Source organism: Phyllobates terribilis, unplaced genomic scaffold (assembly GCF_046119375.1).
Source record: "Phyllobates terribilis strain yellow unplaced genomic scaffold, ASM4611937v1 Scaffold_34__1_contigs__length_13252353, whole genome shotgun sequence".
Classification (NCBI taxonomy): domain Eukaryota; kingdom Metazoa; phylum Chordata; class Amphibia; order Anura; family Dendrobatidae; genus Phyllobates; species Phyllobates terribilis.
In genome coordinates this window covers 3,453,073-3,479,309 of record NW_027362794.1, presented here as the reverse complement: position 1 = coordinate 3,479,309, position 26,237 = coordinate 3,453,073, and the positions used below count along the sequence as shown (strand labels likewise).

Genomic DNA, 26,237 nt, shown 5'->3' with positions numbered 1-26,237 from the left:
AATTCAATTCTTTCTGATTTTAGAAACTGCATTAAAGAAGGGGTGCACCGGTCCTGGAGATACTGCAATACCAGGTCAATGCGTGGAGTGGACAGAGCAAGCTCTTTTTCCATCTCCCTGTTCTAAAAATCCATTTAATATATGGTCCCCAGATAGGGGACGTATCAGATATTAAACTGATAAGAACAGATACTACACTTGATCTTAGCCAAAAGGCCGAGAAGCGATAACCAGAATTGGTTTCCGACTACGGTGCCACCCAAGGATTCTGAAAAGTCCATTTGTGGAGATGGCCACCTGGACTCCCGTTAAGAAGACATGCTGTCAACCTCTAGATCCCTCACATGCCTGCACTTTTCGGCTTGCTGCTGCTGCAATCCACGCGTTTTAGATCTGCATAACTCCACCTCTTTTAGCACAGTACCCTCAACCCCCGGCTGTTCCCACCCGCCTCAACACCGTTGGAAGGGAGGAGAACCAATTAAGGCGGGGGGGGGGGGGGGTGGAACGAGCAGCTGTCTACCCTTAGCAGGAGGGTTGCTGATTAATTACCTCTCCTGCTGCTGCTGCTGCTGCTGGCTGTCCAGCAGCAGACTGAAGGTGGCTGCTGCTGTGCGCAGGTATATAAAGGCTCAGAGCCTATTATGACACGCGCAGCCAGCGTTCCATTGCCACATTCCGTCTACTGCAGGCGGGATACCTGGATGGCTGAATGTCACTGAGAAGCTCACAGAGACCGCCATAAGCAACAGTTTAAAAGAATGCCACAGACTAATCAACCAAACTTTTTGGGTTGGTTTCTCTTTTATAGTCTGCAGGCATTAAATGAAAGAAGTCAGTGTTCCAGCAGAGGGAGACAACGTTTCAGAAAAGGCATTGTAGCAAACCAAAAAAGAAATTTTAAGCGCAGCAGAGTAACCAGCTCACATACCTGTTATCTCAGGTGAGTTTAAAAGGCTGCTGTTGATAACAAGGGCATTTGCTAAATAGATGGTGTGTGTGCAACAATATACTGAAAGGTCAATTATATTGTGCAGCTTATCTCACCACCTGTAGTTATTTAGGTGAAAGCTCCAAAATGCTTGCCTAATATGTCTGTTTATCCAAAAGGAAGTATAGAGGGAGAGCTAGATAGATAGCATTGCATTACATTACATGGCAATGCAATGCACAGTTGCTGAAGTTGAACCAAAATGAGCTTGTCATCTGGCTTCTGCAACTTTTAACATGAAAAATCCAATGAGGAGAAGAAAAGCAAAGCCAAAGAGTCCATCCCAAAATCCGACAAACAAGCCAAATGAACAAAAAGCATTGAATTCAATTCTTTCTGATTTTAGAAACTGCATTAAAGAAGGGGTGCACCGGTCCTGGAGATACTGCAATACCAGGTCAATGCGTGGAGTGGACAGAGCAAGCTCTTTTTCCATCTCCCTGTTCTAAAAATCCATTTAATATATGGTCCCCAGATAGGGGACGTATCAGATATTAAACTGATAAGAACAGATACTACACTTGATCTTAGCCAAAAGGCCGAGAAGCGATAACCAGAATTGGTTTCCGACTACGGTGCCACCCAAGGATTCTGAAAAGTCCATTTGTGGAGATGGCCACCTGGACTCCCGTTAAGAAGACATGCTGTCAACCTCTACATCCCTCACATGCCTGCACTTTTCGGCTTGCTGCTGCTGCAATCCACGCGTTTTAGATCTGCATAACTCCACCTCTTTTAGCACAGTACCCTCAACCCCCGGCTGTTCCCACCCGCCTCAACACCGTTGGAAGGGAGGAGAACCAATTAAGGCGGGGGGGGGGTGGAACGAGCAGCTGTCTACCCTTAGCAGGAGGGTTGCTGATTAATTACCTCTCCTGCTGCTGCTGCTGCTGCTGGCTGTCCAGCAGCAGACTGAAGGTGGCTGCTGCTGTGCGCAGGTATATAAAGGCTCAGAGCCTATTATGACACGCGCAGCCAGCGTTCCATTGCCACATTCCGTCTACTGCAGGCGGGATACCTGGATGGCTGAATGTCACTGAGAAGCTCACAGAGACCGCCATAAGCAACAGTTTAAAAGAATGCCACAGACTAATCAACCAAACTTTTTGGGTTGGTTTCTCTTTTATAGTCTGCAGGCAGTAAATGAAAGAAGTCAGTGTTCCAGCAGAGGGAGACAACGTTTCAGAAAAGGCATTGTAGCAAACCAAAAAAGAAATTTTAAGCGCAGCAGAGTAACCAGCTCACATACCTGTTAGCTCAGGTGAGTTTAAAAGGCTGCTGTTGATAACAAGGGCATTTGCTAAATAGATGGTGTGTGTGCAACAATATACTGAAAGGTCAATTATATTGTGCAGCTTATCTCACCACCTGTAGTTATTTAGGTGAAAGCTCCAAAATGCTTGCCTAATATGTCTGTTTATCCAAAAGGAAGTATAGAGGGAGAGCTAGATAGATAGCATTGCATTACATTACATGGCAATGCAATGCACAGTTGCTGAAGTTGAACCAAAATGAGCTTGTCATCTGGCTTCTGCAACTTTTAACATGAAAAATCCAATGAGGAGAAGAAAAGCAAAGCCAAAGAGTCCATCCCAAAATCCGACAAACAAGCCAAATGAACAAAAAGCATTGAATTCAATTCTTTCTGATTTTAGAAACTGCATTAAAGAAGGGGTGCACCGGTCCTGGAGATACTGCAATACCAGGTCAATGCGTGGAGTGGACAGAGCAAGCTCTTTTTCCATCTCCCTGTTCTAAAAATCCATTTAATATATGGTCCCCAGATAGGGGACGTATCAGATATTAAACTGATAAGAACAGATACTACACTTGATCTTAGCCAAAAGGCCGAGAAGCGATAACCAGAATTGGTTTCCGACTACGGTGCCACCCAAGGATTCTGAAAAGTCCATTTGTGGAGATGGCCACCTGGACTCCCGTTAAGAAGACATGCTGTCAACCTCTAGATCCCTCACATGCCTGCACTTTTCGGCTTGCTGCTGCTGCAATCCACGCGTTTTAGATCTGCATAACTCCACCTCTTTTAGCACAGTACCCTCAACCCCCGGCTGTTCCCACCCGCCTCAACACCGTTGGAAGGGAGGAGAACCAATTAAGGCGGGGGGGGGGGGGGTGGAACGAGCAGCTGTCTACCCTTAGCAGGAGGGTTGCTGATTAATTACCTCTCCTGCTGCTGCTGCTGCTGCTGGCTGTCCAGCAGCAGACTGAAGGTGGCTGCTGCTGTGCGCAGGTATATAAAGGCTCAGAGCCTATTATGACACGCGCAGCCAGCGTTCCATTGCCACATTCCGTCTACTGCAGGCGGGATACCTGGATGGCTGAATGTCACTGAGAAGCTCACAGAGACCGCCATAAGCAACAGTTTAAAAGAATGCCACAGACTAATCAACCAAACTTTTTGGGTTGGTTTCTCTTTTATAGTCTGCAGGCATTAAATGAAAGAAGTCAGTGTTCCAGCAGAGGGAGACAACGTTTCAGAAAAGGCATTGTAGCAAACCAAAAAAGAAATTTTAAGCGCAGCAGAGTAACCAGCTCACATACCTGTTAGCTCAGGTGAGTTTAAAAGGCTGCTGTTGATAACAAGGGCATTTGCTAAATAGATGGTGTGTGTGCAACAATATACTGAAAGGTCAATTATATTGTGCAGCTTATCTCACCACCTGTAGTTATTTAGGTGAAAGCTCCAAAATGCTTGCCTAATATGTCTGTTTATCCAAAAGGAAGTATAGAGGGAGAGCTAGATAGATAGCATTGCATTACATTACATGGCAATGCAATGCACAGTTGCTGAAGTTGAACCAAAATGAGCTTGTCATCTGGCTTCTGCAACTTTTAACATGAAAAATCCAATGAGGAGAAGAAAAGCAAAGCCAAAGAGTCCATCCCAAAATCCGACAAACAAGCCAAATGAACAAAAAGCATTGAATTCAATTCTTTCTGATTTTAGAAACTGCATTAAAGAAGGGGTGCACCGGTCCTGGAGATACTGCAATACCAGGTCAATGCGTGGAGTGGACAGAGCAAGCTCTTTTTCCATCTCCCTGTTCTAAAAATCCATTTAATATATGGTCCCCAGATAGGGGACGTATCAGATATTAAACTGATAAGAACAGATACTACACTTGATCTTAGCCAAAAGGCCGAGAAGCGATAACCAGAATTGGTTTCCGACTACGGTGCCACCCAAGGATTCTGAAAAGTCCATTTGTGGAGATGGCCACCTGGACTCCCGTTAAGAAGACATGCTGTCAACCTCTAGATCCCTCACATGCCTGCACTTTTCGGCTTGCTGCTGCTGCAATCCACGCGTTTTAGATCTGCATAACTCCACCTCTTTTAGCACAGTACCCTCAACCCCCGGCTGTTCCCACCCGCCTCAACACCGTTGGAAGGGAGGAGAACCAATTAACGCGGGGGGGGGGGGGGTGGAACGAGCAGCTGTCTACCCTTAGCAGGAGGGTTGCTGATTAATTACCTCTCCTGCTGCTGCTGCTGCTGCTGGCTGTCCAGCAGCAGACTGAAGGTGGCTGCTGCTGTGCGCAGGTATATAAAGGCTCAGAGCCTATTATGACACGCGCAGCCAGCGTTCCATTGCCACATTCCGTCTACTGCAGGCGGGATACCTGGATGGCTGAATGTCACTGAGAAGCTCACAGAGACCGCCATAAGCAACAGTTTAAAAGAATGCCACAGACTAATCAACCAAACTTTTTGGGTTGGTTTCTCTTTTATAGTCTGCAGGCATTAAATGAAAGAAGTCAGTGTTCCAGCAGAGGGAGACAACGTTTCAGAAAAGGCATTGTAGCAAACCAAAAAAGAAATTTTAAGCGCAGCAGAGTAACCAGCTCACATACCTGTTAGCTCAGGTGAGTTTAAAAGGCTGCTGTTGATAACAAGGGCATTTGCTAAATAGATGGTGTGTGTGCAACAATATACTGAAAGGTCAATTATATTGTGCAGCTTATCTCACCACCTGTAGTTATTTAGGTGAAAGCTCCAAAATGCTTGCCTAATATGTCTGTTTATCCAAAAGGAAGTATAGAGGGAGAGCTAGATAGATAGCATTGCATTACATTACATGGCAATGCAATGCACAGTTGCTGAAGTTGAACCAAAATGAGCTTGTCATCTGGCTTCTGCAACTTTTAACATGAAAAATCCAATGAGGAGAAGAAAAGCAAAGCCAAAGAGTCCATCCCAAAATCCGACAAACAAGCCAAATGAACAAAAAGCATTGAATTCAATTCTTTCTGATTTTAGAAACTGCATTAAAGAAGGGGTGCACCGGTCCTGGAGATACTGCAATACCAGGTCAATGCGTGGAGTGGACAGAGCAAGCTCTTTTTCCATCTCCCTGTTCTAAAAATCCATTTAATATATGGTCCCCAGATAGGGGACGTATCAGATATTAAACTGATAAGAACAGATACTACACTTGATCTTAGCCAAAAGGCCGAGAAGCGATAACCAGAATTGGTTTCCGACTACGGTGCCACCCAAGGATTCTGAAAAGTCCATTTGTGGAGATGGCCACCTGGACTCCCGTTAAGAAGACATGCTGTCAACCTCTAGATCCCTCACATGCCTGCACTTTTCGGCTTGCTGCTGCTGCAATCCACGCGTTTTAGATCTGCATAACTCCACCTCTTTTAGCACAGTACCCTCAACCCCCGGCTGTTCCCACCCGCCTCAACACCGTTGGAAGGGAGGAGAACCAATTAAGGCGGGGGGGGGGGGGTGGAACGAGCAGCTGTCTACCCTTAGCAGGAGGGTTGCTGATTAATTACCTCTCCTGCTGCTGCTGCTGCTGCTGGCTGTCCAGCAGCAGACTGAAGGTGGCTGCTGCTGTGCGCAGGTATATAAAGGCTCAGAGCCTATTATGACACGCGCAGCCAGCGTTCCATTGTCACATTCCGTCTACTGCAGGCGGGATACCTGGATGGCTGAATGTCACTGAGAAGCTCACAGAGACCGCCATAAGCAACAGTTTAAAAGAATGCCACAGACTAATCAACCAAACTTTTTGGGTTGGTTTCTCTTTTATAGTCTGCAGGCATTAAATGAAAGAAGTCAGTGTTCCAGCAGAGGGAGACAACGTTTCAGAAAAGGCATTGTAGCAAACCAAAAAAGAAATTTTAAGCGCAGCAGAGTAACCAGCTCACATACCTGTTAGCTCAGGTGAGTTTAAAAGGCTGCTGTTGATAACAAGGGCATTTGCTAAATAGATGGTGTGTGTGCAACAATATACTGAAAGGTCAATTATATTGTGCAGCTTATCTCACCACCTGTAGTTATTTAGGTGAAAGCTCCAAAATGCTTGCCTAATATGTCTGTTTATCCAAAAGGAAGTATAGAGGGAGAGCTAGATAGATAGCATTGCATTACATTACATGGCAATGCAATGCACAGTTGCTGAAGTTGAACCAAAATGAGCTTGTCATCTGGCTTCTGCAACTTTTAACATGAAAAATCCAATGAGGAGAAGAAAAGCAAAGCCAAAGAGTCCATCCCAAAATCCGACAAACAAGCCAAATGAACAAAAAGCATTGAATTCAATTCTTTCTGATTTTAGAAACTGCATTAAAGAAGGGGTGCACCGGTCCTGGAGATACTGCAATACCAGGTCAATGCGTGGAGTGGACAGAGCAAGCTCTTTTTCCATCTCCCTGTTCTAAAAATCCATTTAATATATGGTCCCCAGATAGGGGACGTATCAGATATTAAACTGATAAGAACAGATACTACACTTGATCTTAGCCAAAAGGCCGAGAAGCGATAACCAGAATTGGTTTCCGACTACGGTGCCACCCAAGGATTCTGAAAAGTCCATTTGTGGAGATGGCCACCTGGACTCCCGTTAAGAAGACATGCTGTCAACCTCTAGATCCCTCACATGCCTGCACTTTTCGGCTTGCTGCTGCTGCAATCCACGCGTTTTAGATCTGCATAACTCCACCTCTTTTAGCACAGTACCCTCAACCCCCGGCTGTTCCCACCCGCCTCAACACCGTTGGAAGGGAGGAGAACCAATTAAGGCGGGGGGGGGGGGGTGGAACGAGCAGCTGTCTACCCTTAGCAGGAGGGTTGCTGATTAATTACCTCTCCTGCTGCTGCTGCTGCTGCTGGCTGTCCAGCAGCAGACTGAAGGTGGCTGCTGCTGTGCGCAGGTATATAAAGGCTCAGAGCCTATTATGACACGCGCAGCCAGCGTTCCATTGCCACATTCCGTCTACTGCAGGCGGGATACCTGGATGGCTGAATGTCACTGAGAAGCTCACAGAGACCGCCATAAGCAACAGTTTAAAAGAATGCCACAGACTAATCAACCAAACTTTTTGGGTTGGTTTCTCTTTTATAGTCTGCAGGCATTAAATGAAAGAAGTCAGTGTTCCAGCAGAGGGAGACAACGTTTCAGAAAAGGCATTGTAGCAAACCAAAAAAGAAATTTTAAGCGCAGAAGAGTAACCAGCTCACATACCTGTTAGCTCAGGTGAGTTTAAAAGGCTGCTGTTGATAACAAGGGCATTTGCTAAATAGATGGTGTGTGTGCAACAATATACTGAAAGGTCAATTATATTGTGCAGCTTATCTCACCACCTGTAGTTATTTAGGTGAAAGCTCCAAAATGCTTGCCTAATATGTCTGTTTATCCAAAAGGAAGTATAGAGGGAGAGCTAGATAGATAGCATTGCATTACATTACATGGCAATGCAATGCACAGTTGCTGAAGTTGAACCAAAATGAGCTTGTCATCTGGCTTCTGCAACTTTTAACATGAAAAATCCAATGAGGAGAAGAAAAGCAAAGCCAAAGAGTCCATCCCAAAATCCGACAAACAAGCCAAATGAACAAAAAGCATTGAATTCAATTCTTTCTGATTTTAGAAACTGCATTAAAGAAGGGGTGCACCGGTCCTGGAGATACTGCAATACCAGGTCAATGCGTGGAGTGGACAGAGCAAGCTCTTTTTCCATCTCCCTGTTCTAAAAATCCATTTAATATATGGTCCCCAGATAGGGGACGTATCAGATATTAAACTGATAAGAACAGATACTACACTTGATCTTAGCCAAAAGGCCGAGAAGCGATAACCAGAATTGGTTTCCGACTACGGTGCCACCCAAGGATTCTGAAAAGTCCATTTGTGGAGATGGCCACCTGGACTCCCGTTAAGAAGACATGCTGTCAACCTCTAGATCCCTCACATGCCTGCACTTTTCGGCTTGCTGCTGCTGCAATCTACGCGTTTTAGATCTGCATAACTCCACCTCTTTTAGCACAGTACCCTCAACCCCCGGCTGTTCCCACCCGCCTCAACACCGTTGGAAGGGAGGAGAACCAATTAAGGCGGGGGGGGGGGGTGGAACGAGCAGCTGTCTACCCTTAGCAGGAGGGTTGCTGATTAATTACCTCTCCTGCTGCTGCTGCTGCTGCTGGCTGTCCAGCAGCAGACTGAAGGTGGCTGCTGCTGTGCGCAGGTATATAAAGGCTCAGAGCCTATTATGACACGCGCAGCCAGCGTTCCATTGCCACATTCCGTCTACTGCAGGCGGGATACCTGGATGGCTGAATGTCACTGAGAAGCTCACAGAGACCGCCATAAGCAACAGTTTAAAAGAATGCCACAGACTAATCAACCAAACTTTTTGGGTTGGTTTCTCTTTTATAGTCTGCAGGCATTAAATGAAAAAGTCAGTGTTCCAGCAGAGGGAGACAACGTTTCAGAAAAGGCATTGTAGCAAACCAAAAAAGAAATTTTAAGCGCAGCAGAGTAACCAGCTCACATACCTGTTAGCTCAGGTGAGTTTAAAAGGCTGCTGTTGATAACAAGGGCATTTGCTAAATAGATGGTGTGTGTGCAACAATATACTGAAAGGTCAATTATATTGTGCAGCTTATCTCACCACCTGTAGTTATTTAGGTGAAAGCTCCAAAATGCTTGCCTAATATGTCTGTTTATCCAAAAGGAAGTATAGAGGGAGAGCTAGATAGATAGCATTGCATTACATTACATGGCAATGCAATGCACAGTTGCTGAAGTTGAACCAAAATGAGCTTGTCATCTGGCTTCTGCAACTTTTAACATGAAAAATCCAATGAGGAGAAGAAAAGCAAAGCCAAAGAGTCCATCCCAAAATCCGACAAACAAGCCAAATGAACAAAAAGCATTGAATTCAATTCTTTCTGATTTTAGAAACTGCATTAAAGAAGGGGTGCACCGGTCCTGGAGATACTGCAATACCAGGTCAATGCGTGGAGTGGACAGAGCAAGCTCTTTTTCCATCTCCCTGTTCTAAAAATCCATTTAATATATGGTCCCCAGATAGGGGACGTATCAGATATTAAACTGATAAGAACAGATACTACACTTGATCTTAGCCAAAAGGCCGAGAAGCGATAACCAGAATTGGTTTCCGACTACGGTGCCACCCAAGGATTCTGAAAAGTCCATTTGTGGAGATGGCCACCTGGACTCCCGTTAAGAAGACATGCTGTCAACCTCTAGATCCCTCACATGCCTGCACTTTTCGGCTTGCTGCTGCTGCAATCCACGCGTTTTAGATCTGCATAACTCCACCTCTTTTAGCACAGTACCCTCAACCCCCGGCTGTTCCCACCCGCCTCAACACCGTTGGAAGGGAGGAGAACCAATTAAGGCGGGGGGGGGGTGGAACGAGCAGCTGTCTACCCTTAGCAGGAGGGTTGCTGATTAATTACCTCTCCTGCTGCTGCTGCTGCTGCTGGCTGTCCAGCAGCAGACTGAAGGTGGCTGCTGCTGTGCGCAGGTATATAAAGGCTCAGAGCCTATTATGACACGCGCAGCCAGCGTTCCATTGCCACATTCCGTCTACTGCAGGCGGGATACCTGGATGGCTGAATGTCACTGAGAAGCTCACAGAGACCGCCATAAGCAACAGTTTAAAAGAATGCCACAGACTAATCAACCAAACTTTTTGGGTTGGTTTCTCTTTTATAGTCTGCAGGCATTAAATGAAAGAAGTCAGTGTTCCAGCAGAGGGAGACAACGTTTCAGAAAAGGCATTGTAGCAAACCAAAAAAGAAATTTTAAGCGCAGCAGAGTAACCAGCTCACATACCTGTTAGCTCAGGTGAGTTTAAAAGGCTGCTGTTGATAACAAGGGCATTTGCTAAATAGATGGTGTGTGTGCAACAATATACTGAAAGGTCAATTATATTGTGCAGCTTATCTCACCACCTGTAGTTATTTAGGTGAAAGCTCCAAAATGCTTGCCTAATATGTCTGTTTATCCAAAAGGAAGTATAGAGGGAGAGCTAGATAGATAGCATTGCATTACATTACATGGCAATGCAATGCACAGTTGCTGAAGTTGAACCAAAATGAGCTTGTCATCTGGCTTCTGCAACTTTTAACATGAAAAATCCAATGAGGAGAAGAAAAGCAAAGCCAAAGAGTCCATCCCAAAATCCGACAAACAAGCCAAATGAACAAAAAGCATTGAATTCAATTCTTTCTGATTTTAGAAACTGCATTAAAGAAGGGGTGCACCGGTCCTGGAGATACTGCAATACCAGGTCAATGCGTGGAGTGGACAGAGCAAGCTCTTTTTCCATCTCCCTGTTCTAAAAATCCATTTAATATATGGTCCCCAGATAGGGGACGTATCAGATATTAAACTGATAAGAACAGATACTACACTTGATCTTAGCCAAAAGGCCGAGAAGCGATAACCAGAATTGGTTTCCGACTACGGTGCCACCCAAAGATTCTGAAAAGTCCATTTGTGGAGATGGCCACCTGGACTCCCGTTAAGAAGACATGCTGTCAACCTCTAGATCCCTCACATGCCTGCACTTTTCGGCTTGCTGCTGCTGCAATCCACGCGTTTTAGATCTGCATAACTCCACCTCTTTTAGCACAGTACCCTCAACCCCCGGCTGTTCCCACCCGCCTCAACACCGTTGGAAGGGAGGAGAACCAATTAAGGCGGGGGGGGGGGGTGGAACGAGCAGCTGTCTACCCTTAGCAGGAGGGTTGCTGATTAATTACCTCTCCTGCTGCTGCTGCTGCTGGCTGTCCAGCAGCAGACTGAAGGTGGCTGCTGCTGTGCGCAGGTATATAAAGGCTCAGAGCCTATTATGACACGCGCAGCCAGCGTTCCATTGCCACATTCCGTCTACTGCAGGCGGGATACCTGGATGGCTGAATGTCACTGAGAAGCTCACAGAGACCGCCATAAGCAACAGTTTAAAAGAATGCCACAGACTAATCAACCAAACTTTTTGGGTTGGTTTCTCTTTTATAGTCTGCAGGCATTAAATGAAAGAAGTCAGTGTTCCAGCAGAGGGAGACAACGTTTCAGAAAAGGCATTGTAGCAAACCAAAAAAGAAATTTTAAGCGCAGCAGAGTAACCAGCTCACATACCTGTTAGCTCAGGTGAGTTTAAAAGGCTGCTGTTGATAACAAGGGCATTTGCTAAATAGATGGTGTGTGTGCAACAATATACTGAAAGGTCAATTATATTGTGCAGCTTATCTCACCACCTGTAGTTATTTAGGTGAAAGCTCCAAAATGCTTGCCTAATATGTCTGTTTATCCAAAAGGAAGTATAGAGGGAGAGCTAGATAGATAGCATTGCATTACATTACATGGCAATGCAATGCACAGTTGCTGAAGTTGAACCAAAATGAGCTTGTCATCTGGCTTCTGCAACTTTTAACATGAAAAATCCAATGAGGAGAAGAAAAGCAAAGCCAAAGAGTCCATCCCAAAATCCGACAAACAAGCCAAATGAACAAAAAGCATTGAATTCAATTCTTTCTGATTTTAGAAACTGCATTAAAGAAGGGGTGCACCGGTCCTGGAGATACTGCAATACCAGGTCAATGCGTGGAGTGGACAGAGCAAGCTCTTTTTCCATCTCCCTGTTCTAAAAATCCATTTAATATATGGTCCCCAGATAGGGGACGTATCAGATATTAAACTGATAAGAACAGATACTACACTTGATCTTAGCCAAAAGGCCGAGAAGCGATAACCAGAATTGGTTTCCGACTACGGTGCCACCCAAGGATTCTGAAAAGTCCATTTGTGGATATGGCCACCTGGACTCCCGTTAAGAAGACATGCTGTCAACCTCTAGATCCCTCACATACCTGCACTTTTCGGCTTGCTGCTGCTGCAATCCACGCGTTTTAGATCTGCATAACTCCACCTCTTTTAGCACAGTACCCTCAACCCCCGGCTGTTCCCACCCGCCTCAGCACCGTTGGAAGGGAGGAGAACCAATTAAGGCGGGTGGGGGGGTGGAACGAGCAGCTGTCTACCCTTAGCAGGAGGGTTGCTGATTAATTACCTCTCCTGCTGCTGCTGCTGCTGCTGGCTGTCCAGCAGCAGACTGAAGGTGGCTGCTGCTGTGCGCAGGTATATAAAGGCTCAGAGCCTATTATGACACGCGCAGCCAGCGTTCCATTGCCACATTCCGTCTACTGCAGGCGGGATACCTGGATGGCTGAATGTCACTGAGAAGCTCACAGAGACCGCCATAAGCAACAGTTTAAAAGAATGCCACAGACTAATCAACCAAACTTTTTGGGTTGGTTTCTCTTTTATAGTCTGCAGGCATTAAATGAAAGAAGTCAGTGTTCCAGCAGAGGGAGACAACGTTTCAGAAAAGGCATTGTAGCAAACCAAAAAAGAAATTTTAAGCGCAGCAGAGTAACCAGCTCACATACCTGTTAGCTCAGGTGAGTTTAAAAGGCTGCTGTTGATAACAAGGGCATTTGCTAAATAGATGGTGTGTGTGCAACAATATACTGAAAGGTCAATTATATTGTGCAGCTTATCTCACCACCTGTAGTTATTTAGGTGAAAGCTCCAAAATGCTTGCCTAATATGTCTGTTTATCCAAAAGGAAGTATAGAGGGAGAGCTAGATAGATAGCATTGCATTACATTACATGGCAATGCAATGCACAGTTGCTGAAGTTGAACCAAAATGAGCTTGTCATCTGGCTTCTGCAACTTTTAACATGAAAAATCCAATGAGGAGAAGAAAAGCAAAGCCAAAGAGTCCATCCCAAAATCCGACAAACAAGCCAAATGAACAAAAAGCATTGAATTCAATTCTTTCTGATTTTAGAAACTGCATTAAAGAAGGGGTGCACCGGTCCTGGAGATACTGCAATACCAGGTCAATGCGTGGAGTGGACAGAGCAAGCTCTTTTTCCATCTCCCTGTTCTAAAAATCCATTTAATATATGGTCCCCAGATAGGGGACGTATCAGATATTAAACTGATAAGAACAGATACTACACTTGATCTTAGCCAAAAGGCCGAGAAGCGATAACCAGAATTGGTTTCCGACTACGGTGCCACCCAAGGATTCTGAAAAGTCCATTTGTGGAGATGGCCACCTGGACTCCCGTTAAGAAGACATGCTGTCAACCTCTAGATCCCTCACATGCCTGCACTTTTCGGCTTGCTGCTGCTGCAATCCACGCGTTTTAGATCTGCATAACTCCACCTCTTTTAGCACAGTACCCTCAACCCCCGGCTGTTCCCACCCGCCTCAACACCGTTGGAAGGGAGGAGAACCAATTAAGGCGGGGGGGGGGGGTGGAACGAGCAGCTGTCTACCCTTAGCAGGAGGGTTGCTGATTAATTACCTCTCCTGCTGCTGCTGCTGCTGCTGGCTGTCCAGCAGCAGACTGAAGGTGGCTGCTGCTGTGCGCAGGTATATAAAGGCTCAGAGCCTATTATGACACGCGCAGCCAGCGTTCCATTGCCACATTCCGTCTACTGCAGGCGGGATACCTGGATGGCTGAATGTCACTGAGAAGCTCACAGAGACCGCCATAAGCAACAGTTTAAAAGAATGCCACAGACTAATCAACCAAACTTTTTGGGTTGGTTTCTCTTTTATAGTCTGCAGGCATTAAATGAAAGAAGTCAGTGTTCCAGCAGAGGGAGACAACGTTTCAGAAAAGGCATTGTAGCAAACCAAAAAAGAAATTTTAAGCGCAGCAGAGTAACCAGCTCACATACCTGTTAGCTCAGGTGAGTTTAAAAGGCTGCTGTTGATAACAAGGGCATTTGCTAAATAGATGGTGTGTGTGCAACAATATACTGAAAGGTCAATTATATTGTGCAGCTTATCTCACCACCTGTAGTTATTTAGGTGAAAGCTCCAAAATGCTTGCCTAATATGTCTGTTTATCCAAAAGGAAGTATAGAGGGAGAGCTAGATAGATAGCATTGCATTACATTACATAGCAATGCAATGCACAGTTGCTGAAGTTGAACCAAAATGAGCTTGTCATCTGGCTTCTGCAACTTTTAACATGAAAAATCCAATGAGGAGAAGAAAAGCAAAGCCAAAGAGTCCATCCCAAAATCCGACAAACAAGCCAAATGAACAAAAAGCATTGAATTCAATTCTTTCTGATTTTAGAAACTGCATTAAAGAAGGGGTGCACCGGTCCTGGAGATACTGCAATACCAGGTCAATGCGTGGAGTGGACAGAGCAAGCTCTTTTTCCATCTCCCTGTTCTAAAAATCCAATTAATATATGGTCCCCAGATAGGGGACGTATCAGATATTAAACTGATAAGAACAGATACTACACTTGATCTTAGCCAAAAGGCCGAGAAGCGATAACCAGAATTGGTTTCCGACTACGGTGCCACCCAAGGATTCTGAAAAGTCCATTTGTGGAGATGGCCACCTGGACTCCCGTTAAGAAGACATGCTGTCAACCTCTAGATCCCTCACATGCCTGCACTTTTCGGCTTGCTGCTGCTGCAATCCACGCGATTTAGATCTGCATAACTCCACCTCTTTTAGCACAGTACCCTCAACCCCCGGCTGTTCCCACCCGCCTCAACACCGTTGGAAGGGAGGAGAACCAATTAAGGCGGGGGGGGGGTGGAACGAGCAGCTGTCTACCCTTAGCAGGAGGGTTGCTGATTAATTACCTCTCCTGCTGCTGCTGCTGCTGCTGGCTGTCCAGCAGCAGACTGAAGGTGGCTGCTGCTGTGCGCAGGTATATAAAGGCTCAGAGCCTATTATGACACGCGCAGCCAGCGTTCCATTGCCACATTCCGTCTACTGCAGGCGGGATACCTGGATGGCTGAATGTCACTGAGAAGCTCACAGAGACCGCCATAAGCAACAGTTTAAAAGAATGCCACAGACTAATCAACCAAACTTTTTGGGTTGGTTTCTCTTTTATAGTCTGCAGGCATTAAATGAAAGAAGTCAGTGTTCCAGCAGAGGGAGACAACGTTTCAGAAAAGGCATTGTAGCAAACCAAAAAAGAAATTTTAAGCGCAGCAGAGTAACCAGCTCACATACCTGTTAGCTCAGGTGAGTTTAAAAGGCTGCTGTTGATAACAAGGGCATTTGCTAAATAGATGGTGTGTGTGCAACAATATACTGAAAGGTCAATTATATTGTGCAGCTTATCTCACCACCTGTAGTTATTTAGGTGAAAGCTCCAAAATGCTTGCCTAATATGTCTGTTTATCCAAAAGGAAGTATAGAGGGAGAGCTAGATAGATAGCATTGCATTACATTACATAGCAATGCAATGCACAGTTGCTGAAGTTGAACCAAAATGAGCTTGTCATCTGGCTTCTGCAACTTTTAACATGAAAAATCCAATGAGGAGAAGAAAAGCAAAGCCAAAGAGTCCATCCCAAAATCCGACAAACAAGCCAAATGAACAAAAAGCATTGAATTCAATTCTTTCTGATTTTAGAAACTGCATTAAAGAAGGGGTGCACCGGTCCTGGAGATACTGCAATACCAGGTCAATGCGTGGAGTGGACAGAGCAAGCTCTTTTTCCATCTCCCTGTTCTAAAAATCCAATTAATATATGGTCCCCAGATAGGGGACGTATCAGATATTAAACTGATAAGAACAGATACTACACTTGATCTTAGCCAAAAGGCCGAGAAGCGATAACCAGAATTGGTTTCCGACTACGGTGCCACCCAAGGATTCTGAAAAGTCCATTTGTGGAGATGGCCACCTGGACTCCCGTTAAGAAGACATGCTGTCAACCTCTAGATCCCTCACATGCCTGCACTTTTCGGCTTGCTGCTGCTGCAATCCACGCGATTTAGATCTGCATAACTCCACCTCTTTTAGCACAGTACCCTCAACCCCCGGCTGTTCCCACCCGCCTCAACACCGTTGGAAGGGAGGAGAACCAATTAAGGCGGGGGGGGGGTGGAACGAGCAGCTGTCTACCCTTAGCAGGAGGGTTGCTGATTAATTACCTCTCCTGCTGCTGCTGCTGCTGCTGGCTGTCCAGCAGCAGACTGAAGGTGGCTGCTGCTGTGCGCAGGTATATAAAGGCTCAGAGCCTATTATGACACGCGCAGCCAGCGTTCCATTGCCACATTCCGTCTACTGCAGGCGGGATACCTGGATGGCTGAATGTCACTGAGAAGCTCACAGAGACCGCCATAAGCAACAGTTTAAAAGAATGCCACAGACTAATCAACCAAACTTTTTGGGTTGGTTTCTCTTTTATAGTCTGCAGGCATTAAATGAAAGAAGTCAGTGTTCCAGCAGAGGGAGACAACGTTTCAGAAAAGGCATTGTAGCAAACCACAAAAGAAATTTTAAGCGCAGCAGAGTAACCAGCGCACATACCTGTTAGCTTAGGTGAGTTTAAAAGGCTGCTGTTGATAACAAGGGCATTTTCTAAATAGATGGTGTGTGTGCAACAATATACTGAAAGGTCAATTATATTGTGCAGCTTATCTCACCACCTGTAGTTATTTAGGTGAAAGCTCCAAAATGCTTGCCTAATATGTCTGTTTATCCAAAAGGAAGTATAGAGGGAGAGCTAGATAGATAGCATTGCATTACATTACATGGCAATGCAATGCACAGTTGCTGAAGTTGAACCAAAATGAGCTTGTCATCTGGCTTCTGCAACTTTTAACATGAAAAATCCAATGAGGAGAAGAAAAGCAAAGCCAAAGAGTCCATCCCAAAATCCGACAAACAAGCCAAATGAACAAAAAGCATTGAATTCAATTCTTTCTGATTTTAGAAACTGCATTAAAGAAGGGGTGCACCGGTCCTGGAGATACTGCAATACCAGGTCAATGCGTGGAGTGGACAGAGCAAGCTCTTTTTCCATCTCCCTGTTCTAAAAATCCATTTAATATATGGTCCCCAGATAGGGGACGTATCAGATATTAAACTGATAAGAACAGATACTACACTTGATCTTAGCCAAAAGGCCGAGAAGCGATAACCAGAATTGGTTTCCGACTACGGTGCCACCCAAGGATTCTGAAAAGTCCATTTGTGGAGATGGCCACCTGGACTCCCGTTAAGAAGACATGCTGTCAACCTCTAGATCCCTCACATGCCTGCACTTTTCGGCTTGCTGCTGCTGCAATCCACGCGTTTTAGATCTGCATAACTCCACCTCTTTTAGCACAGTACCCTCAACCCCCGGCTGTTCCCACCCGCCTCAACACCGTTGGAAGGGAGGAGAACCAATTAAGGCGGGGGGGGGGGTGGAACGAGCAGCTGTCTACCCTTAGCAGGAGGGTTGCTGATTAATTACCTCTCCTGCTGCTGCTGCTGCTGCTGGCTGTCCAGCAGCAGACTGAAGGTGGCTGCTGCTGTGCGCAGGTATATAAAGGCTCAGAGCCTATTATGACACGCGCAGCCAGCGTTCCATTGCCACATTCCGTCTACTGCAGGCGGGATACCTGGATGGCTGAATGTCACTGAGAAGCTCACAGAGACCGCCATAAGCAACAGTTTAAAAGAATGCCACAGACTAATCAACCAAACTTTTTGGGTTGGTTTCTCTTTTATAGTCTGCAGGCATTAAATGAAAGAAGTCAGTGTTCCAGCAGAGGGAGACAACGTTTCAGAAAAGGCATTGTAGCAAACCAAAAAAGAAATTTTAAGCGCAGCAGAGTAACCAGCTCACATACCTGTTAGCTCAGGTGAGTTTAAAAGGCTGCTGTTGATAACAAGGGCATTTGCTAAATAGATGGTGTGTGTGCAACAATATACTGAAAGGTCAATTATATTGTGCAGCTTATCTCACCACCTGTAGTTATTTAGGTGAAAGCTCCAAAATGCTTGCCTAATATGTCTGTTTATCCAAAAGGAAGTATAGAGGGAGAGCTAGATAGATAGCATTGCATTACATTACATGGCAATGCAATGCACAGTTGCTGAAGTTGAACCAAAATGAGCTTGTCATCTGGCTTCTGCAACTTTTAACATGAAAAATCCAATGAGGAGAAGAAAAGCAAAGCCAAAGAGTCCATCCCAAAATCCGACAAACAAGCCAAATGAACAAAAAGCATTGAATTCAATTCTTTCTGATTTTAGAAACTGCATTAAAGAAGGGGTGCACCGGTCCTGGAGATACTGCAATACCAGGTCAATGCGTGGAGTGGACAGAGCAAGCTCTTTTTCCATCTCCCTGTTCTAAAAATCCATTTAATATATGGTCCCCAGATAGGGGACGTATCAGATATTAAACTGATAAGAACAGATACTACACTTGATCTTAGCCAAAAGGCCGAGAAGCGATAACCAGAATTGGTTTCCGACTACGGTGCCACCCAAGGATTCTGAAAAGTCCATTTGTGGAGATGGCCACCTGGACTCCCGTTAAGAAGACATGCTGTCAACCTCTAGATCCCTCACATGCCTGCACTTTTCGGCTTGCTGCTGCTGCAATCCACGCGTTTTAGATCTGCATATCTCCACCTCTTTTAGCACAGTACCCTCAACCCCCGGCTGTTCCCACCCGCCTCAACACCGTTGGAAGGGAGGAGAACCAATTAAGGCGGGGGGGGGGGGTGGAACGAGCAGCTGTCTACCCTTAGCAGGAGGGTTGCTGATTAATTACCTCTCCTGCTGCTGCTGCTGCTGCTGGCTGTCCAGCAGCAGACTGAAGGTGGCTGCTGCTGTGCGCAGGTATATAAAGGCTCAGAGCCTATTATGACACGCGCAGCCAGCGTTCCATTGCCACATTCCGTCTACTGCAGGCGCGATACCTGGATGGCTGAATGTCACTGAGAAGCTCACAGAGACCGCCATAAGCAACAGTTTAAAAGAATGCCACAGACTAATCAACCAAACTTTTTGGGTTGGTTTCTCTTTTATAGTCTGCAGGCATTAAATGAAAGAAGTCAGTGTTCCAGCAGAGGGAGAAAACGTTTCAGAAAAGGCATTGTAGCAAACCAAAAAAGAAATTTTAAGCGCAGCAGAGTAACCAGCTCACATACCTGTTAGCTCAGGTGAGTTTAAAAGGCTGCTGTTGATAACAAGGGCATTTGCTAAATAGATGGTGTGTGTGCAACAATATACTGAAAGGTCAATTATATTGTGCAGCTTATCTCACCACCTGTAGTTATTTAGGTGAAAGCTCCAAAATGCTTGCCTAATATGTCTGTTTATCCAAAAGGAAGTATAGAGGGAGAGCTAGATAGATAGCATTGCATTACATTACATGGCAATGCAATGCACAGTTGCTGAAGTTGAACCAAAATGAGCTTGTCATCTGGCTTCTGCAACTTTTAACATGAAAAATCCAATGAGGAGAAGAAAAGCAAAGCCAAAGAGTCCATCCCAAAATCCGACAAACAAGCCAAATGAACAAAAAGCATTGAATTCAATTCTTTCTGATTTTAGAAACTGCATTAAAGAAGGGGTGCACCGGTCCTGGAGATACTGCAATACCAGGTCAATGCGTGGAGTGGACAGAGCAAGCTCTTTTTCCATCTCCCTGTTCTAAAAATCCATTTAATATATGGTCCCCAGATAGGGGACGTATCAGATATTAAACTGATAAGAACAGATACTACACTTGATCTTAGCCAAAAGGCCGAGAAGCGATAACCAGAATTGGTTTCCGACTACAGTGCCACCCAAGGATTCTGAAAAGTCCATTTGTGGAGATGGCCACCTGGACTCCCGTTAAGAAGACATGCTGTCAACCTCTAGATCCCTCACATGCCTGCACTTTTCGGCTTGCTGCTGCTGCAATCCACGCGTTTTAGATCTGCATAACTCCACCTCTTTTAGCACAGTACCCTCAACCCCCGGCTGTTCCCACCTGCCTCAACACCGTTGGAAGGGAGGAGAACCAATTAAGGCGGGGGGGGGGGGGTGGAACGAGCAGCTGTCTACCCTTAGCAGGAGGGTTGCTGATTAATTACCTCTCCTGCTGCTGCTGCTGCTGCTGGCTGTCCAGCAGCAGACTGAAGGTGGCTGCTGCTGTGCGCAGGTATATAAAGGCTCAGAGCCTATTATGACACGCGCAGCCAGCGTTCCATTGCCACATTCCGTCTACTGCAGGCGGGATACCTGGATGGCTGAATGTCACTGAGAAGCTCACAGAGACCGCCATAAGCAACAGTTTAAAAGAATGCCACAGACTAATCAACCAAACTTTTTGGGTTGGTTTCTCTTTTATAGTCTGCAGGCATTAAATGAAAGAAGTCAGTGTTCCAGCAGAGGGAGACAACGTTTCAGAAAAGGCATTGTAGCAAACCAAAAAAGAAATTTTAAGCGCAGCAGAGTAACCAGCTCACATACCTGTTAGCTCAGGTGAGTTTAAAAGGCTGCTGTTGATAGCAAGGGCATTTGCTAAATAGATGGTGTGTGTGCAACAATATACTGAAAGGTCAATTATATTGTGCAGCTTATCTCACCACCTGTAGTTATTTAGGTGAAAGCTCCAAAATGCTTGCCTAATATGTCTGTTTATCCAAAAGGAAGTATAGAGGGAGAGCTAGATAGATAGCATTGCATTACATTACATGGCAATGCAATGAACAGTTGCTGAAGTTGAACCAAAATGAGCTTGTCATCTGGCTTCTGCAACTTTTAACATGAAAAATCCAATGAGGAGAAGAAAAGCAAAGCCAAAGAGTCCATCCCAAAATCCGACAAACAAGCCAAATGAACAAAAAGCATTGAATTCAATTCTTTCTGATTTTAGAAACTGCATTAAAGAAGGGGTGCACCGGTCCTGGAGATACTGCAATACCAGGTCAATGCGTGGAGTGGACAGAGCAAGCTCTTTTTCCATCTCCCTGTTCTAAAAATCCATTTAATATATGGTCCCCAGATAGGGGACGTATCAGATATTAAACTGATAAGAACAGATACTACACTTGATCTTAGCCAAAAGGCCGAGAAGCGATAACCAGAATTGGTTTCCGACTACAGTGCCACCCAAGGATTCTGAAAAGTCCATTTGTGGAGATGGCCACCTGGACTCCCGTTAAGGAGACATGCTGTCAACCTCTAGATCCCTCACATGCCTGCACTTTTCGGCTTGCTGCTGCTGCAATCCACGCGTTTTAGATCTGCATAACTCCACCTCTTTTAGCACAGTACCCTCAACCCCCGGCTGTTCCCACCCGCCTCAACACCGTTGGAAGGGAGGAGAACCAATTAAGGCGGGGGGGGGGGTGGAACGAGCAGCTGTCTACCCTTAGCAGGAGGGTTGCTGATTAATTACCTCTCCTGCTGCTGCTGCTGCTGCTGGCTGTCCAGCAGCAGACTGAAGGTGGCTGCTGCTGTGCGCAGGTATATAAAGGCTCAGAGCCTATTATGACACGCGCAGCCAGCGTTCCATTGCCACATTCCGTCTACTGCAGGCGGGATACCTGGATGGCTGAATGTCACTGAGAAGCTCACAGAGACCGCCATAAGCAACAGTTTAAAAGAATGCCACAGACTAATCAACCAAACTTTTTGGGTTGGTTTCTCTTTTATAGTCTGCAGGCATTAAATGAAAGAAGTCAGTGTTCCAACAGAGGGAGACAACGTTTCAGAAAAGGCATTGTAGCAAACCAAAAAAGAAATTTTAAGCGCAGCAGAGTAACCAGCTCACATACCTGTTAGCTCAGGTGAGTTTAAAAGGCTGCTGTTGATAACAAGGGCATTTGCTAAATAGATGGTGTGTGTGCAACAATATACTGAAAGGTCAATTATATTGTGCAGCTTATCTCACCACCTGTAGTTATTTAGGTGAAAGCTCCAAAATGCTTGCCTAATATGTCTGTTTATCCAAAAGGAAGTATAGAGGGAGAGCTAGATAGATAGCATTGCATTACATTACATGGCAATGCAATGCACAGTTGCTGAAGTTGAACCAAAATGAGCTTGTCATCTGGCTTCTGCAACTTTTAACATGAAAAATCCAATGAGGAGAAGAAAAGCAAAGCCAAAGAGTCCATCCCAAAATCCGACAAACAAGCCAAATGAACAAAAAGCATTGAATTCAATTCTTTCTGATTTTAGAAACTGCATTAAAGAAGGGGTGCACCGGTCCTGGAGATACTGCAATACCAGGTCAATGCGTGGAGTGGACAGAGCAAGCTCTTTTTCCATCTCCCTGTTCTAAAAATCCATTTAATATATGGTCCCCAGATAGGGGACGTATCAGATATTAAACTGATAAGAACAGATACTACACTTGATCTTAGCCAAAAGGCCGAGAAGCGATAACCAGAATTGGTTTCCGACTACGGTGCCACCCAAGGATTCTGAAAAGTCCATTTGTGGAGATGGCCACCTGGACTCCCGTTAAGAAGACATGCTGTCAACCTCTAGATCCCACACATGCCTGCACTTTTCGGCTTGCTGCTGCTGCAATCCACGCGTTTTAGATCTGCATAACTCCACCTCTTTTAGCACAGTACCCTCAACCCCCGGCTGTTCCCACCCGCCTCAACACCGTTGGAAGGGAGGAGAACCAATTAAGGCGGGGGGGGGGTGGAACGAGCAGCTGTCTACCCTTAGCAGGAGGGTTGCTGATTAATTACCTCTCCTGCTGCTGCTGCTGCTGCTGGCTGTCCAGCAGCAGACTGAAGGTGGCTGCTGCTGTGCGCAGGTATATAAAGGCTCAGAGCCTATTATGACACGCGCAGCCAGCGTTCCATTGCCACATTCCGTCTACTGCAGGCGGGATACCTGGATGGCTGAATGTCACTGAGAAGCTCACAGAGACCGCCATAAGCAACAGTTTAAAAGAATGCCACAGACTAATCAACCAAACTTTTTGGGTTGGTTTCTCTTTTATAGTCTGCAGGCATTAAATGAAAGAAGTCAGTGTTCCAGCAGAGAGAGACAACGTTTCAGAAAAGGCATTGTAGCAAACCGAAAAAGAAATTTTAAGCGCAGCAGAGTAACCAGCTCACATACCTGTTAGCTCAGGTGAGTTTAAAAGGCTGCTGTTGATAACAAGGGCATTTGCTAAATAGATGGTGTGTGTGCAACAATATACTGAAAGGTCAATTATATTGTGCAGCTTATCTCACCACCTGTAGTTATTTAGGTGAAAGCTCCAAAATTCTTGCCTAATATGTCTGTTTATCCAAAAGGAAGTATAGAGGGAGAGCTAGATAGATAGCATTGCATTACATTACATGGCAATGCAATGCACAGTTGCTGAAGTTGAACCAAAATGAGCTTGTCATCTGGCTTCTGCAACTTTTAACATGAAAAATCCAATGAGGAGAAGAAAAGCAAAGCCAAAGAGTCCATCCCAAAATCCGACAAACAAGCCAAATGAACAAAAAGCATTGAATTCAATTCTTTCTGATTTTAGAAACTGCATTAAAGAAGGGGTGCACCGGTCCTGGAGATACTGCAATACCAGGTCAATGCGTGGAGTGGACAGAGCAAGCTCTTTTTCCATCTCCCTGTTCTAAAAATCCATTTAATATATGGTCCCCAGATAGGGGACGTATCAGATATTAAACTGATAAGAACAGATACTACACTTGATCTTAGCCAAAAGGCCGAGAAGCGATAACCAGAATTGGTTTCCGACTACGGTGCCACCCAAGGATTCTGAAAAGTCCATTTGTGGAGATGGCCACCTGGACTCCCGTTAAGAAGACATGCTGTCAACCTCTAGATCCCTCACATGCCTGCACTTTTCGGCTTGCTGCTGCTGCAATCCACGCGTTTTAGATCTGCATAACTCCACCTCTTTTAGCACAGTACCCTCAACCCCCGGCTGTTCCCACCCGCCTCAACACCGTTGGAAGGGAGGAGAACCAATTAAGGCGGGGGCGGGGGGGTGGAACGAGCAGCTGTCTACCCTTAGCAGGAGGGTTGCTGATTAATTACCTCTCCTGCTGCTGCTGCTGCTGGCTGTCCAGCAGCAGACTGAAGGTGGCTGCTGCTGTGCGCAGGTATATAAAGGCTCAGAGCCTATTATGACACGCGCAGCCAGCGTTCCATTGCCACATTCCGTCTACTGCAGGCGGGATACCTGGATGGCTGAATGTCACTGAGAAGCTCACAGAGACCGCCATAAGCAACAGTTTAAAAGAATGCCACAGACTAATCAACCAAACTTTTTGGGTTGGTTTCTCTTTTATAGTCTGCAGGCATTAAATGAAAGAAGTCAGTGTTCCAGCAGAGGGAGACAACGTTTCAGAAAAGGCATTGTAGCAAACCAAAAAAGAAATTTTAAGCGCAGCAGAGTAACCAGCTCACATACCTGTTAGCTCAGGTGAGTTTAAAAGGCTGCTGTTGATAACAAGGGCATTTGCTAAATAGATGGTGTGTGTGCAACAATATACTGAAAGGTCAATTATATTGTGCAGCTTATCTCACCACCTGTAGTTATTTAGGTGAAAGCTCCAAAATGCTTGCCTAATATGTCTGTTTATCCAAAAGGAAGTATAGAGGGAGAGCTAGATAGATAGCATTGCATTACATTACATGGCAATGCAATGCACAGTTGCTGAAGTTGAACCAAAATGAGCTTGTCATCTGGCTTCTGCAACTTTTAACATGAAAAATCCAATGAGGAGAAGAAAAGCAAAGCCAAAGAGTCCATCCCAAAATCCGACAAACAAGCCAAATGAACAAAAAGCATTGAATTCAATTCTTTCTGATTTTAGAAACTGCATTAAAGAAGGGGTGCACCGGTCCTGGAGATACTGCAATACCAGGTCAATGCGTGGAGTGGACAGAGCAAGCTCTTTTTCCATCTCCCTGTTCTAAAAATCCATTTAATATATGGTCCCCAGATAGGGGACGTATCAGATATTAAACTGATAAGAACAGATACTACACTTGATCTTAGCCAAAAGGCCGAGAAGCGATAACCAGAATTGGTTTCCGACTACGGTGCCACCCAAGGATTCTGAAAAGTCCATTTGTGGAGATGGCCACCTGGACTCCCGTTAAGAAGACATGCTGTCAACCTCTAGATCCCTCACATGCCTGCACTTTTCGGCTTGCTGCTGCTGCAATCCACGCGTTTTAGATCTGCATAACTCCACCTCTTTTAGCACAGTACCCTCAACCCCCGGCTGTTCCCACCCGCCTCAACACCGTTGGAAGGGAGGAGAACCAATTAAGGCGGGGGGGGGGGTGGAACGAGCAGCTGTCTACCCTTAGCAGGAGGGTTGCTGATTAATTACCTCTCCTGCTGCTGCTGCTGCTGCTGGCTGTCCAGCAGCAGACTGAAGGTGGCTGCTGCTGTGCGCAGGTATATAAAGGCTCAGAGCCTATTATGACACGCGCAGCCAGCGTTCCATTGCCACATTCCGTCTACTGCAGGCGGGATACCTGGATGGCTGAATGTCACTGAGAAGCTCACAGAGACCGCCATAAGCAACAGTTTAAAAGAATGCCACAGACTAATCAACCAAATTTTTTGGCTTGGTTTCTCTTTTATAGTCTGCAGGCATTAAATGATAGAAGTCAGTGTTCCAGCAGAGGGAGACAACGTTTCAGAAAAGGCATTGTAGCAAACCAAAAAAGAAATTTTAAGCGCAGCAGAGTAACCAGCTCACATACCTGTTAGCTCAGGTGAGTTTAAAAGGCTGCTGTTGATAACAAGGGCATTTGCTAAATAGATGGTGTGTGTGCAACAATATACTGAAAGGTCAATTATATTGTGCAGCTTATCTCACCACCTGTAGTTATTTAGGTGAAAGCTCCAAAATGCTTGCCTAATATGTCTGTTTATCCAAAAGGAAGTATAGAGGGAGAGCTAGATAGATAGCATTGCATTACATTACATGGCAATGCAATGCACAGTTGCTGAAGTTGAACCAAAATGAGCTTGTCATCTGGCTTCTGCAACTTTTAACATGAAAAATCCAATGAGGAGAAGAAAAGCAAAGCCAAAGAGTCCATCCCAAAATCCGACAAACAAGCCAAATGAACAAAAAGCATTGAATTCAATTCTTTCTGATTTTAGAAAC

The 26,237-nt window shown here is 45.4% G+C and overlaps 20 non-coding genes across 20 annotated transcripts; all 20 read right to left on the bottom strand.

The window, feature by feature from the left end:
- Positions 1-37: 37 nt before the first annotated feature.
- Positions 38-228, bottom strand: LOC141182521 (U2 spliceosomal RNA). The gene has a single exon (XR_012257879.1). It is a non-coding gene; the product is annotated as a U2 spliceosomal RNA (small nuclear RNA).
- A 1,123-nt stretch (positions 229-1,351) lies between these two features.
- On the bottom strand, positions 1,352-1,542 carry LOC141182520 (U2 spliceosomal RNA). Its single transcript, XR_012257878.1, has one exon. It is a non-coding gene; the product is annotated as a U2 spliceosomal RNA (small nuclear RNA).
- Positions 1,543-2,660: 1,118 nt separating this feature from the next.
- Positions 2,661-2,851, bottom strand: LOC141182519 (U2 spliceosomal RNA). Its single transcript, XR_012257877.1, has one exon. It is a non-coding gene; the product is annotated as a U2 spliceosomal RNA (small nuclear RNA).
- Positions 2,852-3,973: 1,122 nt separating this feature from the next.
- Positions 3,974-4,164, bottom strand: LOC141182518 (U2 spliceosomal RNA). The gene has a single exon (XR_012257876.1). It is a non-coding gene; the product is annotated as a U2 spliceosomal RNA (small nuclear RNA).
- Positions 4,165-5,286: 1,122 nt separating this feature from the next.
- On the bottom strand, positions 5,287-5,477 carry LOC141182516 (U2 spliceosomal RNA). The gene has a single exon (XR_012257874.1). It is a non-coding gene; the product is annotated as a U2 spliceosomal RNA (small nuclear RNA).
- Positions 5,478-6,598: 1,121 nt separating this feature from the next.
- On the bottom strand, positions 6,599-6,789 carry LOC141182514 (U2 spliceosomal RNA). Its single transcript, XR_012257873.1, has one exon. It is a non-coding gene; the product is annotated as a U2 spliceosomal RNA (small nuclear RNA).
- Positions 6,790-7,910: 1,121 nt separating this feature from the next.
- On the bottom strand, positions 7,911-8,101 carry LOC141182513 (U2 spliceosomal RNA). Its single transcript, XR_012257872.1, has one exon. It is a non-coding gene; the product is annotated as a U2 spliceosomal RNA (small nuclear RNA).
- A 1,119-nt stretch (positions 8,102-9,220) lies between these two features.
- Positions 9,221-9,411, bottom strand: LOC141182512 (U2 spliceosomal RNA). Its single transcript, XR_012257871.1, has one exon. It is a non-coding gene; the product is annotated as a U2 spliceosomal RNA (small nuclear RNA).
- A 1,118-nt stretch (positions 9,412-10,529) lies between these two features.
- Positions 10,530-10,720, bottom strand: LOC141182511 (U2 spliceosomal RNA). The gene has a single exon (XR_012257870.1). It is a non-coding gene; the product is annotated as a U2 spliceosomal RNA (small nuclear RNA).
- A 1,117-nt stretch (positions 10,721-11,837) lies between these two features.
- LOC141182509 (U2 spliceosomal RNA) lies at positions 11,838-12,028 on the bottom strand. Its single transcript, XR_012257868.1, has one exon. It is a non-coding gene; the product is annotated as a U2 spliceosomal RNA (small nuclear RNA).
- A 1,119-nt stretch (positions 12,029-13,147) lies between these two features.
- Positions 13,148-13,338, bottom strand: LOC141182508 (U2 spliceosomal RNA). The gene has a single exon (XR_012257867.1). It is a non-coding gene; the product is annotated as a U2 spliceosomal RNA (small nuclear RNA).
- Positions 13,339-14,458: 1,120 nt separating this feature from the next.
- On the bottom strand, positions 14,459-14,649 carry LOC141181484 (U2 spliceosomal RNA). The gene has a single exon (XR_012257056.1). It is a non-coding gene; the product is annotated as a U2 spliceosomal RNA (small nuclear RNA).
- Positions 14,650-15,767: 1,118 nt separating this feature from the next.
- LOC141181483 (U2 spliceosomal RNA) lies at positions 15,768-15,958 on the bottom strand. Its single transcript, XR_012257055.1, has one exon. It is a non-coding gene; the product is annotated as a U2 spliceosomal RNA (small nuclear RNA).
- A 1,118-nt stretch (positions 15,959-17,076) lies between these two features.
- On the bottom strand, positions 17,077-17,267 carry LOC141182507 (U2 spliceosomal RNA). The gene has a single exon (XR_012257866.1). It is a non-coding gene; the product is annotated as a U2 spliceosomal RNA (small nuclear RNA).
- Positions 17,268-18,386: 1,119 nt separating this feature from the next.
- Positions 18,387-18,577, bottom strand: LOC141182506 (U2 spliceosomal RNA). Its single transcript, XR_012257865.1, has one exon. It is a non-coding gene; the product is annotated as a U2 spliceosomal RNA (small nuclear RNA).
- A 1,120-nt stretch (positions 18,578-19,697) lies between these two features.
- On the bottom strand, positions 19,698-19,888 carry LOC141182505 (U2 spliceosomal RNA). Its single transcript, XR_012257864.1, has one exon. It is a non-coding gene; the product is annotated as a U2 spliceosomal RNA (small nuclear RNA).
- A 1,121-nt stretch (positions 19,889-21,009) lies between these two features.
- On the bottom strand, positions 21,010-21,200 carry LOC141182502 (U2 spliceosomal RNA). Its single transcript, XR_012257862.1, has one exon. It is a non-coding gene; the product is annotated as a U2 spliceosomal RNA (small nuclear RNA).
- A 1,119-nt stretch (positions 21,201-22,319) lies between these two features.
- Positions 22,320-22,510, bottom strand: LOC141182501 (U2 spliceosomal RNA). Its single transcript, XR_012257861.1, has one exon. It is a non-coding gene; the product is annotated as a U2 spliceosomal RNA (small nuclear RNA).
- A 1,118-nt stretch (positions 22,511-23,628) lies between these two features.
- LOC141182500 (U2 spliceosomal RNA) lies at positions 23,629-23,819 on the bottom strand. The gene has a single exon (XR_012257860.1). It is a non-coding gene; the product is annotated as a U2 spliceosomal RNA (small nuclear RNA).
- Positions 23,820-24,937: 1,118 nt separating this feature from the next.
- On the bottom strand, positions 24,938-25,128 carry LOC141182499 (U2 spliceosomal RNA). The gene has a single exon (XR_012257859.1). It is a non-coding gene; the product is annotated as a U2 spliceosomal RNA (small nuclear RNA).
- Between the last annotated feature and the right edge of the window lie 1,109 nt (positions 25,129-26,237).